The sequence below is a fragment of the Bombina bombina genome, chromosome 8 (assembly GCF_027579735.1).
Source record: "Bombina bombina isolate aBomBom1 chromosome 8, aBomBom1.pri, whole genome shotgun sequence".
Classification (NCBI taxonomy): domain Eukaryota; kingdom Metazoa; phylum Chordata; class Amphibia; order Anura; family Bombinatoridae; genus Bombina; species Bombina bombina.
Genome location: NC_069506.1, coordinates 194,809,973 through 194,821,030, shown reverse-complemented (window position 1 = coordinate 194,821,030; position 11,058 = coordinate 194,809,973).

Here is an 11,058-nt window from a genome sequence, read left to right as displayed (position 1 = left end):
CCTTCTTCTCCCGATCCCCTGTCCTCTGTATTTCATCAGCAATGACGAAACCGGCATCCTCCAATCACGGCTCCCCCCCAGGAGCATCCATCTGGTGAGGCCACGCCGTGATTGGAGACAGCCGGTTTCGTCATTGCTGTGTAAGTACAGCAGGAAGAAGCAGGCGGGGGGGATCGGCGATCTGGAGTTTCAGTTGAAGAAAGTATTTGTAAAATCCGGTGCGATGTAAACTTTCATGAATGAAAGTGCCCCTGTTTTTAATAGTTTTTTTAAAAAAACGGGCAATTTATCATGAAAGTTGACATTCACTTTAAGGAACATGAAAGCAGGAAAAATCAAAAACTTTCATTACTCAGAATAATTCTTATTTTCTTGGTATCTTTATTGAAACTTCGCTCCTTCCAATGAATATACAATGATAAATTGTATATAAAAAACAACAATTCTACAATATACAGTCCCCTTTTCTAGTAATTTAATTCTGAAATTGTGAGCATTTCAGTTCCTTTTAGAAGAAGAGCAGAACACTGTTATATTCCACACAGCCGTTGGCTGCACACTCTAGTGACCTATTTATAACTGTCCCTTATTTGCCACAGCAGAGAAGCTAACCTATGTTACAAGATGGCAGCGCCCTTAAACTTATTTTATCAATTTTTAAACAGCTAATGAAACTTTAAAAAATTGAATGCCAAACTGAGGTCTTGTTTCCATTGAGGTGGTAAAGTTTGGAAACTGATGGTAACATACAAATTCTCCATTGACTTTAATGGAGAAAACGTTATTTTACTACCAGTTTCCAAACTTTACCACCTCAATTGAAACTCAATGGAAACTGAAGTGGATAAGATGACTGGTTTCAGTGAGGACAACCAAATTTTTTTAAAAGGTGAGGAGTAATCTTCTGAGGTTCCACCACTGTCATCAGGTAACTTAGGGAAGGGGTCCACCTATCAACAGGCAAATATAGAAAATGTCATATAGCTAAAGAGTTCTCACAAACATGTCAACACTGGCATCAACTGCACAAAGTAATAGTGATCAGCGCTATGGAAATAGGCTGTGCTTTACAAATAATAATAATATAAATCAAAAAAGGTTCTGCAGGTATATTGTCATGTGCATGACAATTCAAGTAACAGGAAAATGCTGCATTAAATACATACCTTGTGGCAGTCTTGCTAATATTAGTACCTGTATTTCTATAAAATAAATTTAACACTGAAATCTTCCATTAATCACAATATTCTGCAGAAGGATCTACCATTGTTTAAAATCAACGTAATACAACATTTGAATAGGTTTTGATCACTTGACACAAAGTGAACTTACAAATTAGATAGCTAACAATGTTGTTTCCACCTGCAAAAAAAGGTCATAAAACAAAGTCTTGCAACTTTATAAATCCTTCCATGATTCTTTACAGTATACAAAACCAAAGCTATAATAACTTAATGATCATAACAAGGGTTAACATTCCTATTTCTCCTCTATGTATACATTATAAATATGCAAGATGAGGTAAAATGCTTTAATATTTGTTCACCTCATGTTCAGAATCACAGTACAAATTGATAATGTATTGTATTTGATGCATAAATTGCTTGATGCAATATGATAAATAGTGAATGAAAATTTGTGTCTAATATGTTCCCAGAATAAAGTCCATCTTTATTGTGTACATAAAAATAGGAAATAACTTACAGACATGATTCTATTTTTTTCATGTGTTTAGCACATTGTCAGGGAAGTTTTAGTCTAAAATGAAATATGACCTGCTTTATCTCAGGTTTAAAGGACCACTCAATGCAGTGGAATTGCATAATTAACAAGTACCTAATAAAAAAACAATGTAATAGCGCTTACTCTGAATTTCAAATAAGCAGTAGATTTTTTTTCTGACAAATATATTTTCCCCACCATTTCCGGCCCCCTGCATCATGTGACAGACATCAGCCAATCACAGACTAGTATAGTATACCCTGTGAGCTTGTGCACATGCTCAGTAGGATCTTGTTCCCCAGAAAGTGTGAATATAAAAAGACTGTGAAAAATTTGATAGTGGAAGTATATTTTAAAGCGTCTTAAAACTGCATGCTCTGGGGCCTATTTATCAAGCCCTCAACTGTGCTGCATTCGCCGGCACCAATACGCTCGCCTAACATCGCTGCCGCGGACCTGAATAGGTTCTCCATATTTAACAAAAAAACTGTCAAAAAGCCGCGCACCAAGTACGGGGCGATGAGCAGCGGACTGTTGATAACTAACAGTCATCGATCTCGCTGCCTTTCGGCTTTTTCACAGCTTTATTTGTATACTGTCACTAAACACCCACACTATACTAGAAACAAAAGGAGATATGAGTCTCCCGAGGTTGTACACATAGATAGCACTCTAATTCCCAAATTGTGATAATAATAGAAGAGTTACAAGTGACAGATTCACTAGATAAATTAAAATATAACTTTTATTAGGACTTTAAAATAAATGGAAAGACAAAACAATTTAAAAACACAGGAATCATATAACTTAAATCAGAACTACAGGAGGTAATCTAGAAATAGAATTCCTGACACACACTATACTAAACTGTTTAAACCCTACACCACCGCTCCCGGACCCCGCCGCAACTAAATAAATGTATTAACCCCTAAACCGCCAGACCTCCACATCGCCATAAACTAAATTAACCTATTATTCCCTAAACCTAACATCCCGCTAACTGTACATTAAATATTAACTCATCCCCATCTTATAATAAATTTAAACTTACCTTTAGATTTAAATTAAACTATATTAAACTAATAATTAACCTATTCTATTATAATAAAATTACATTAAACTATATTAAACTAGTAATTAACCTATTCTAACTATTATAATAAAATTACATTAAACTAATAATTAACCTATTCTAACTATTATAATAAAATTACATTAAACTATATTAAACTAATAATTAACCTACCCTAACTATTAAAATAAAATTACATTAAACTATATTAAATTAATAATTAATCTAACCTAACTTTTATACTAAAATTACATAAAATTACAAATTAAAATAACTATATTATATATTTAAACACCTAACCTTACTCAAATAATTTAATTCTAAACTAAAAAATTACAAAGTTACAAAAAACTAACCAAGTTACAACAAATAACAAACACTAAGTTACACAAAAAAATAAACACTAAGTTACAAAAAATAAAAAATAAATTATCAAAGCTTTAAACTAATTACACCTAATCTAAGGACCCTATGAAAATAAAAAGCCCCCCCAAAATAAAAAAACCCTAGCCTACAATAAACTACAAATAGCCCTTAAAAGGGTCTTTTGCGGGGCATTGCCCAAAAGTAATCAGCTCTTTTACCCGTAAAAAAAATACAAATACCCCCCAACAGTAAAACCCACCACCCACAAATACTATTTAAAAAAAACTAAGCTCCCCATTGCCCTGAAAAGGGCATTTGGATGGGCATTGCCCTTAAAAGGGCATTTAGCTCTATTGCAGGCCCAAGTTCTAATCTAAAACTAAAACCCACCCAATAAACCCTTAAAAAAATCCAAACACTAACCCCAGAAGATTTACTTACAGTTTTGAAGATCAGACATCCATCCTCCGAGAAGCCGGGAGAAGCCCTCAACGAAGCGGCCAAAGTCTTCATCCAAGCCCGCAGAAGACTTCACCCAGATGGCATCTCCTATCTTCATCCATCCGGCGCGGAGCGGCTCCATCTTCAAGACATCCGACGCAGAGCATCCTCTTCCTTCCTTCTGACTCCCGACAAATGAAGGTTCCTTTAAATGACGTCATCCAAGATGGCGTCCCTTAGATTCCGATTGGCTGATAGAATTCTATCAGCCAATCGGAATTAAGGTTGAAAAAATCCTATTGGCTATTGCAATCAGCCAATAGGATTGAGCTTTCATCCTATTGACTGATCCAATCAGCCAATAGAATGCGAGCTCAATCCTATTGGCTGATTGGATTTTTTTAAGGGTTTATTGGGTGGGTTTTAGATTAGGACTTGGGCCTGCAATAGAGCTAAATGCCCTTTTAAGGGCAATGCCCATCCAAATGCCCTTTTCAGGGCAATGGGGAGCTTAGGTTTTTTTAGATATTATTTTATTTAAGGGGTTGGTTGTGTGAGTGGTGGGTTTTACTGTTGGGGGGGGGGGGGTATTTGTATTTTATTTTACAGGTTAAAGAGCTGATTACTTTGGGGCAATGCCCCGCAAAAGGCCCTTTTAAGGGCTATTTGTAGTTTATTGTAGGCTTTTTTTTATTTTGGGGGCTTTTTTATTTTCATAGGGCCCTTAGATTAGGTGTAATTCGTTTAAAGCTTTGATAATTTCTTTTTTATTTTTTGTAACTTAGTGTTAATTTTTTTGTGTAACTTAGTGTTTGTTATTTTTTGTAACTTAGTGTTTGTTATTTTTTGTAACTTAGTTAGTTTTTGTAACTTTGTAATTTTTTAGTGTAGATTTCAATTATTTGGGTAGGGTTAGGTGTTTAAATATATAATATAGTTAATTTAATTTTTAGTTTAATGTAATTTTAGTTTAAAAGTTAGGTTAGATTAATTATTAATTTAATATAGTTTAATGTAATTTTAGTATAACAGTTAGAGTAGATTAATTATTAGTTTAATATAGTTTAATGTAATTTTATTATACTAGTTAGAATAGGTTAATTAGTAGTTTAATATAGTTTAATTTAAATCTAAAGGTAAGTTTAAATTTATTATAAGATAGGAATGAGCTAATAAAGTTAGCAGGTTGTTAGGTTTAGGGGTTAATAGTTTAATTTATTTTATGGCTATGTGGGGGGCTGGCGGTTTAGGGGCTAATACATTTATTTAGTTGCGGTGGGCTCCGGGAGCGGCGGGATAGGGGTTAATACTTTTATGTAGGTGGCGATGGTGTCGGGGAGGCAGAATAGGGGTTAATAAGTATAATGTAGGTGGCAGCGGTGTAAGGGGCGGCAGATTAGGGGTGTTTAGACTCGGGGTACATGTTAGGGTGTTAGGTGTAAACATAACTTTTATTCTCCCATAGGAATCAATGGGATATCGGGCAGCAGCGAACATAAGCTTTCGCTGCTTTCAGACTCCCATTGATTCCTATGGCATCCGCCGCCTCCAGGGAGGCGGATTGAAAATCAGGTACGCTGGGCCGGAATAGTGGCGAGCGTACTTGCTAGTTATTTGTTAAGTGGCAAAAGTAGTCAGATAGTGCCAAATTTGCATTTGGAACATCTGTAGTGACGTAAGCATCGATCTGTGTCGGACTGAGACCGGCGGATCGTATGTTACGTCACAAAATTCTACTTTTGCCGGGCTGTAGCCTTTGATAAATAAGGCAAATCAGGCTCGCCACAATTACGCTGCGGAATTCCAGCGTATTTGCGGTTGACGGCTTGATAAATAGGCCCCTCTGTCTGAATCATAAAAGTTTATGTTTGCTTAAGTGTCCCTCTAAAAGAAATAGGCATACTTCAGATTTGCGAGTTTAGCAACCTTTTCACATGGTTCTTATCTGAAGGAGAATGGGAAATAATGCAGTCAGAGCCATTGAAGGGATTATATAGATTGTATATTTATACCTAATGTAGTCTGAAAAAACATGTTGTATGCTTTTTTAAAGGGACATAAAACCCAAATGTTTTCTCTCATGATTAATATAGAGCATACAATGTTTAACAACTTTCCAATATACTTCTGTTAATGTGTTTTATTTTCTTGGTATCCTTTGTTGAAGGAGCAGAAATACACTAGTGGGAGCTAGATGAACATTGGGCGAACCAGTGACAAACAGCATATATGTGTGGCAGCTAGCTCCCAGTAGTGAATAACAGCTCATTAGTATACTTAGGTAAATTAAGCAAAATTAAAGGGACATAATACTCAAACGCTAAATCACTTGAAACTGATGCATTATAACTGTAAAAAGCTGACAGGAAAATATCACCTGAGCATCTCTATGTAAAAAAGGAAGATATTTTACCTCACAATTTCCTCAGCTCAGCAGAGTTAGTTCTGTGTAAAAGTTATACTCAGCTGCTCCCAGCTGTAGGTAAAAAAATTAAAAAAATGAAGAAATGAACAGCAGCCAATCAGCATCAGCAGTGCTGAGGTCATGAACTCTTACTGTGATATCATGAGATTTGACTTAACTCTCATGAGATTTCATAGTAAGCTTCCTTTACCTGATTGGTGAAATAATATGAGAGTTCACGATGCTCATCCCTTCAGTTATCCCGGGACAGACACACTAATATGCTGCTTAGAAATCCTTTACAATGGGAGGTGGCTACTGAGGATTTTTTGAGGTAAAATATCTTTCTTTTTTACATAGAGATGTTCAGGTGATATTTTCTAGTCAGCTTTTTACAGCTATGCTGCATCACTTTCAAGTGTTTAAACATTTGGGTATTATGGCCCTTTAAACAATAGAAGTGAATTGCAAAGTCGTTTACAATTGCATGATCTATCTGAATCATGTAATATTAATGTTAATGCCCCTTTAATAGTAAACCTTTCTAACTATTTGTTTACTATGATTGCTACTTTAAAATTTAGTTGTCTAAATGTCCAATGATCATCCCTAATTATCACAGTAATGTCTAACTGTAACAGACACATTTTCATTTCAATGTGCACACAATAAATATTACTATCTCAGCCACAGAATTGGTACCACTACAATAGTGAGATTTTGATAAGATACTTTGACAAATATATATTTAATGTTTATAAATGAGTAGGCCTGACACTCCTTCACATGTATAAAATAAAGCAAACCAAAAAGTTATAAGGATAAGTAGAAAATCTGTTACAAAGATTCTAAGTGCACAAAAAAATGACACACTTGAACAAATTAGACTGACAAACCAAGCACTGCAATCAATCTTAGCCTAAAAGTGAATAGAATTTGACCTGGAAAACAGGGACATGTACTGCTCTGTGTGAAGTGTAGAAACATGATCATGATAAAAAGTCATGTGCTTGTGCGTGTAATACTATACAGATTACAGTAGTAAGTAGTGAAGTGCTTTGTAGGAGGTTCAGCAGATTTAGTTAGTCGTAGCTTGGTACTGCTGACTAGCACTATAAGAGTGGTCAGGGAGTTAGGTGTTTTATGATTTGCTCTTATATTACTTAGATGCTCAGCTGTCAGAATAAGTTTAGTTTGAATCATGAATGAAGGTGACAAAAAGTATAAATAGATGTTAACATTGTCCTGATATGTAAATCAGGGACTCAAGGAATAACTGGTAAAGCTTCTTGGAATTACTGATTAAATGCAAATGTTTTTTGATTACCGCATACTTTTTAACACAGGGATAGAAAGGTAAAAAATTAAATGTGCATAAACGCATTTCAATTTGAAATAGAAACATTTTTTGCAATATACTTCCATTAGCAAAAGGCCTTCTAATCAAAGTTAATACTGTTTTTCTGAGAATAAAATCAGACCTGGAAAAAAATAAAAAAAACACACATAGAATCCATAGAATGCACACACCCCATTTTTCTTAAGAGGATTACTGGGATACTTACTCATTCTCCTATTTCCCTCCCCTCCAAAATTACATTCTATTTGTTACAAAAAATTCCACTCTACAACCTGGAAACAATAGTTATGCTTACCTGATAAATTAAGTTCTTTCATAGTGGTGAAAGTCCACAAGTCATTACTCCTAATTCGGCATGTTCCCCCTTTGATACTTTTCTCCTTTCAGAAGCGGACAGCTCTGAAGGGACCTAAAGAGTCAAAGATTATTATTTGTAACCTCCCCTCCTAAAGAAACCAAACTGCCTCTCCTGGACCTCCAGACTGAACCCCAATGCCAGAGAATGGTGTCTGCAGACATTTTCCAAGTTGGGTGAATAGAGGACACACCCACAAAAAATAGTTTGGAAAACTATCCACCAGAACAAAAATTGCCTCCCTGAAGAATCTCATATGATTATATGAGATAGTTAAGTTACATATTTGAACCATTGTCGAAGCATGCAAAGTTGAAGATGTATAATATGGAACTTTGCAAATGGCAGAACATCTGATGCTGCAATCATCAGACCTAACTCTTCAATAAATTGAGCTAATTAACGGCCAGATTACGAGTTTTGCATTAGAGGCTGTGCGGTGCTAACGAGCAGTTTTGTCTCACCGCTCACTTACCTGCAGCGCTGGTATTACAAGTTTTTGCAAACCAGTCGTTAAAAGACAAGAAGTGAGCGTTGAGCAAAATTTTGCTCATTACAGCACTCCAATACCAGCGCTGCTTAAGTCAGCGGTGAGCTGGTCGTACGTGCTCGTGCACGATTTCCCCATAGGAATCAATGGGGAGAGCCGACTGAGAAAAAGTCTAACACCTGCAAAAAAGCAGCGTAAAACTCAGTAACGCAGCCCCATTGATTCCTATGGAGAAACACATTTTATGTCTACACCTAACACCCTAACATGAACCCCGAGTCTACACACCCCTAATCTTACACTTATTAACCCCTAATCTGTCGCCCCTGACATCGTCACCACCTACATTATATTTATTAACCCCTAATCTGCCACTCCGGACACCACCGCCACCTACATTATATATATTAACCCCTAATCTGCCGTCCCCAATGTCGCTGCCACCTACCTACACTTATTAACCCCTAACCTGCCGCCCCAACGTCGCCGACACTATAATAAACATGTTAACCCCTAAACCGCCGCACTCCCGCCTCGCAAACATTAGTTAAATATTGTTAACCCCTAATCTGCCGTCCCTAACATCGCCACCACCTACCTACATTTATTAACCCCTAATCTGCTGCCCCCAACGTCGCTGCCACTATACTAAATGTATTAACCCCTAAACCTAAGTCTAACTCTAACCCTAACATCCCCTAACTTAAATATAATTTAAATAAGTCTAAATAAAATTCCTATCATTAACTAAATAATTCCTATTTAAAACTAAATACTTACCTATAAAATAAACCCTAAGCTAGCTACAATATAACTAATAGTTACATTGTATCTAGCTTAGGGTTTATTTTTATTTTACAGACAAGTTTGTATTTATTTTAACTAGCTAGAATAGTTACTAAATAGTTATTAACTATTTAATAACTACCTAGCTAAAATAAATACAAAAGTACCTGTAAAATAAAACCTAACCTAAGTTACAAAAACACCTAACACTACACTGTAATTAAATAAATTTACTAAATTAAATACAATTACCTAAATAAAAGGGACAGTCTACACCAGAATTGTTATTGTTTTAAAAGATAGATAATCCCTTGTTTACCCATTCCCTAGTTTTGCATAACCAACACAGTTATATTTATATATTTTTTACCTCTGTGATTATCTTGTATGTAAGCCTCTGCAGACTGCCCCTTTATTTGTTCTTTTGACAGACTTGCAGTTTAGCCAATCAGTGATGGCTCCCAGGTAACTTCACGTGCACGAGCACAGTGTTATCTATATGAAAAACATGAACTAACACCCTCTAATGGTGAAAAACCTTTAAATTAAATTGAATTAGCTAAAGTACAACCCCCCCCACACTAAATTACAGAAAATAATAAACAAATTACAGATATTTAAACTAATTACACCTAATCTAATAGCCCTATCAAAATAAAAAAGCCCCCCCAAAATAAAAAAAAAAACCTAGCCTAAACTAAACTACCAATAGCCCTTAAAAGGGCCTTTTGCGGGGCATTGCCCCAAAGTAATCAGCTCTTTACCTGTAAAAAAAAATACAAACAACCCCCCCCCAACAGTAAAACCCACCACCCACACAAACCACCCCCAAATAAAATACTATCTAAAAAAACCTAAGCTCCCCATTGCCCTGAAAAGGGCATTTGGATGGGCATTGCCCTTAAAAGGGCAGTTAGCTCTTCTGCAGGCCCAAACCCTAACCTGAAAATAAAACCCACCCAATACACCCTTAAAAAAACTAACACTAACCCCCTGAAGATCGACTTACAGTTCTGAAGATCTGACATCCATCCTCAAGGAAGCAGCAGAAGTCTTCATCCAACCGGGCCGAAGTCCTCAACGAAGTCGGGAGAAGTCTTCATCCAAGCCGAGCGAAGTGGTCCTCCAGACGGGCAGAAGTCTTCATCCAGACAGCATCTTCTATCTTCATCCATCCAACTTGGAGCGGCTCCATCTTCAAGACATCCGACGCGGAGCATCCTCTTCATCCGATGACTACCCGACAAATGAAGGTACCTTTAAGTGACGTCATCCAAGATGGCGTCCCTTAGATTCTGATTGGCTGATAGAATTCTATCAGCCAATCGGAATTAAGGTAGAAAAAATCCTATTGGCTGATGCAATCAGCCAATAGGATTGAAGTTCAATCAATCCAATAGGATTGAGCTCGCATTCTATTGGCTGTTCCAATCAGATAGTATTTTATTTGGGGGGTTGTTTGTGTGGGTGGTGGGTTTTACTGTTGGGGGGGTTGTTTGTATTTATTTTTACAGGTAAAAGAGCTGATTACTTTGGGGCAATGCCCCGCAAAAGGCCCTTTTAAGGGCTATTGGTAGTTTAGTTTAGGCTACAGTTTTTTTATTTTGGGGGGGGCTTTTTTTATATTGATAAGGCTATTAGATTAGCTGTAATTAGTTTAAATATCTGTAATTTGTTTATTATTTTCTGTAATTTAGTGTGTTTTTTTTGTACTTTAGCTAATTTAATTTAATTTAGGTAATTGTATTTAATTTAGTAAATTTATTTAATTACAGTGTAGTGTTAGGTGTTATTGTAACTTAGGTTAGGTTTTATTTTACAGGTACTTTTGTATTTATTGTAGCTAGTTAGTTATTAAATAGTTAATAACTATTTAGTAACTATTCTACCTAGTTAAAATAAATACAAACTTGCCTGTAAAATAAAAATAAACCCTAAGCTAGATACAATGTAACTATTAGTTATATTGTAGCTAGCTTAGGGTTTATTTTATAGGTAAGTATTTAGTTTTAAATAGGAATTATTTAGTTAATGATAGGAATTTTATTTAGACTTATTTAAA